We start from the raw sequence: 4097 nt of genomic DNA, 5'->3' as shown, positions 1-4097 counted from the left end.
GCACCGCCCAGGGAGGGCCGCGCTTGCGCCCTGCCGCACCAGGGCTGCTCCTCTGCCTCCTCATTTCACGCAGCTCAGAGCCAATAAGTTAAAGGAAATTTTTAAAATTTAATTTCTGTAGTTGACAGGGTTTCCCCCACCAGAGCATCGCCTCTGCTCGCAGACAAGTACAGCTCATTTCGAGACTGACATTTACGCTCCACCAGAACGTGCTTTGATCCCCCGGAAGGGATGCGCTGCTACAAACCCCACGCGATGCTCCTGCGGCACACGGGGCCTCAGCAACCCAGCCGACTCGCTGCCAGCCGCTGCCTCCGCAACCCTGCCCGGCCCTCGGGGCACGCAGCGCTGAGGGAAAAGAGAACAGCCTTGTTTGAAGCTTATTTTATATCAACCCATCTCTTTCTTGACCAATATCTAGCATGATGCAAGAAAATGAAGGAGGCTCAGAAAACAAGTCTGGGCTGTTCTCTCTAATTTAGCATTCAGGCCAACTCCTCTGCTATTTTTCCAGCCCTGCTTTAGACTCCTACTTGCGCTGACGCCATCTCAACCCCACTTCTCGAGCAGCGAGCCGACCTGGCGCAGGGTGCTCTGCAAAGCCATGCGCTGTCACCAAGCCTGATGTCAGACACCCAACTCCCCTCCGCTGAGCCGGGTTTCACACTCCCGGGTGAGACTCCAGGGAATTCCAAACCTTTATTTCTTTTGCCAATTGGCGTAAGGAAACCCGAGGAAAGCAAGCCATTTTCCCATGGGAATAGGCAGGATGTGTTATAGGAAACTCTGACCTCTTCCAAATTACTCATGCAGAGCACAGCTCACTTCACATCAATATGACCTGAGAAAAACCCACGCCCAGTCTTAGCTTGGTTAAAACTTAAGACTTTCACCTGAAAGATTATACCTGATGTGACCAGAGAAAGTAAAACCCGTCCAAGTGAAATGATAATTTTCTTCCAGCACTGGATACTACTTCGTGTCATGCTGTCAGTCCTGCTTCCTCGTGGGAATTCACAGCTCGGAGAAAGGCATCCCTCCGCTCCGCCAAGCCCCTGAACCCCATCTGCATGAGCAGCGAGCACACCAGAACCACAACAGAGGAGGCAGCAGGCAAGCAGATAAATGGAACTGGAAGTTGCACTGGAAAAGGCAGAAAGACAAGGGAGACGGGCACTTCGTGCTACTCTCGGGCTCTCCCCTTAAACAGATTAATATCGCAGAAAAGTTGCTTTAAATAGCTGAAGTGAAGAAGGCTCTGTAAGTATTTACCGCTGTAAGCACAGCAGCTTCTTGGCTTTGTATAGACCTTTGTTTTAGTGAAAAGGAGACAATTTAGCAATTGCAGACTCTCAGGATGACTCTGCCCTAATGCCTGGGCGGGGGACCAGAAGGGTTCACTCCCCTTAAAAACGCAGATTTGAGCAAAGCCTTGGGGCAGTAAGAGCAGCACGAGCCCTCTCCCTCCTTCAGCTTTCCAAGGCGATGCTGCCTCAGTGCTGGGGTGAGAGCAATTTCATCGCTTGGTGCGATGCTAGAGCCAATACCACATTTTAGGTTATTGGTCCAAATCAAGCATCCCCCTCCAGAGGTGCTCTAATGACCCGACCCCCAACCAACAGCTTCACTGCACCCGTACGAATATCACAAAGGTACAACCGGGACTTGCCCTAGGTTAAAGCAGGGCATCAGCGGGTTTCCCTGCGACCTTCCTCAAAGGCTAGGCTGCAGCGGGCTGGCTCCAGTTTACATCGGCAATGTCTTTGAGAAGAACATCGTTTATTCACAAATCTGGGGCAGAAGAGGTTCCAGGTGATGCTCAAGAATCTCTTCCCAAAGCGGGTAGGGGAAATAAAAAAATAAAAGAAATCAACACACTTAAGTGAAACTGATATGGTTTTAAGACAAGCTGGCTTTCCTTCCGAGAGCCACTCTCCTTATCGCTTAAAGTCATTTACAGTTTGCATGAATCACGTTGGCCAGAGATGCTTTTGCCACTTCATTTCTTAAATGGACGGTTTTCTGCTCGTGGGAGCTCGGAATCCACCACCTCACTTTCTGCTAGTCCACCCACCCACAACAAAAACAATGCACGTTATTTGGACTTATTAAAAATGTAACCAGTACCCCTGGCTTACAGACATGGCTGTATAATGCTGCCTCAGCCTCTTTTTTTTTTTTTTTTTAATTAAATTAAACGGGGTTCAGATTATTTATAATTCAAAAGAAGTCAACCAACCCATTTCCAAAGTGATATATAAGGTCAATAGTCAAAACCTGAGGTGCACAATGATGATGAGCCAAGGCCAATCCTTCACTCGATGCATTATATAAATAAGAAAGTAAGATAAATTGAGTAGACTTTTGTTACCTATCTGACTAACGTCGCTCTTTGGCAGATTGTTATTTCATCTCTAGCCGTAATTAAGCCAAAGTGGCTCTGCTCTGCAGCTCTCCTAATAACGATGGCAGTGGAGTCCTCAGAGGAGGACTGACAGGCGAGACGCCTGATCTGTTGGCACCTCTAGAGAAACGCTCCCGCTCTACTGGGAAATTTTAACCCTGGCTCACAAGCCACCAGAAACACTCGCTGTGCCACCGCAGCGCCTCACCCAGCGAGCCTGGTGACGGACTTTCATTTGTGACTGTCATTAGTATAGCCAAAGCCACCCTGCCACAACTGTCTAACTGAAAATGTTGGATTTTCCCCCAAAGCACCCCCAGATGTTTCTGGTTTCCTACAGGCCATCAGCTCTGCTGAGTCCAGAAAAAACGCCTAGGGCTTCTTAGAATCATAGAATCACTTTGGTTGGAAAAGACCTCTGAGATCATCGAGTCCAACCTTTAACCTCACCCTGCCATCCCACCACTAAACCCTGTCCCTAAGCACCTCATCTATCCTTCTTTTAAATCCCTCCAGGGATGAGGACTCGACCACCTCCCTGGGCAGCCCCTTCCAGAGCCTGACAGCCCCTTTGGTGAAGAAGTTTTTCCTAATGTCTCGCCTAAACCTGCCCTGGCGCAGCTTCAAACCATTCCCCCTCGTCCTGTCATCTGTTACCAGGGAGAAGAGACAGACCCCCACCTCACTACAGCCTCCTCTCAGGTAGTTGTAGAGGTCGTCTTAAAATTTGCAGGGCTAATGTCACACTGACCAGCGACCGCTGGGAGGAGGGGAGAGCACGGGGCTGGAATAAAAACTAGAGAATATACATCAAATATTTAACTCGCTGCGGTATCACAGCGAACCCGAGTAACCGGCTATGAAGGGCTGGTCGTGCTGCATCGCGTTCAAGAGGATCCTCAGGAGAAAGCGATGTAGGTCTCCGCAAGCAACCTGCAAGTCAGTACTGAAAAATTTAAAGACATGCGGCAATGATAAAATGGGCAAATGCCATCAGGAGTATCGAGCAAACCCTGTTCCTCCTGGGGCAGCACTGAGAATAACTCCTGGTCAGCGTGGTGGACTTCACAGGCAAAGTGCAATGAACTTGTAACCCAAGTGTCTTGGAAATCCTTACTTAATACACAAGGAAGGAGCAGAAGCCGCAATCATCCAGTGTGCAGCTGGTCTTGTGGCAGTGAAAACATTTACTTAAAAGTAGATAAACACCAAGAAATACTTTAGAGTGGGTCAATGGGATGTAAATAATTTTTACCTTCCCTTTTGCAAAAAGAAGAAGTTAAAGAGTGAGTCTCCAATAAAGCTTCTTAACAGCAAGGACTCCAAGAGCTGCGGCTAAGCAGAGCCAGGAAAATTTAGTTCAAAACCTTTATCACCAGGTCAGACAACACTGTGGATGCCAGCAAGAACACCATAACCAACTGTGAATTTTTGGGAGGATGTAAACTACACACACGAGCCCTGTCCCTTCCCTGGCAGTCCCTTACCAGCCAGACAACTGCTCCTGAGCAGCCAAGCCAGGCTCCCCGGTACGGCCCCAGGAGGGGCCTGGGCAGGGTGTCCCCTCCTCCAAGACCCTCCTGCAGGGCTGGCAGAGCCTGGCTGGGTATCGCTTGGGCTCCCCGACCTGCCAGGGTCCCTCGGCACACCTTTGGGGATATGCAGGCAGGTTTTTTCATCATGTAAGCCAGCA

Source organism: Egretta garzetta, unplaced genomic scaffold (assembly GCF_000687185.1).
Source record: "Egretta garzetta isolate BGI_Z169 unplaced genomic scaffold, ASM68718v1 scaffold140, whole genome shotgun sequence".
NCBI classification, from domain to species: Eukaryota; Metazoa; Chordata; class Aves; order Pelecaniformes; family Ardeidae; genus Egretta; species Egretta garzetta.
The sequence above is the reverse complement of the archived record's forward strand: the minus strand, read 5'-3'. Positions refer to the sequence as shown.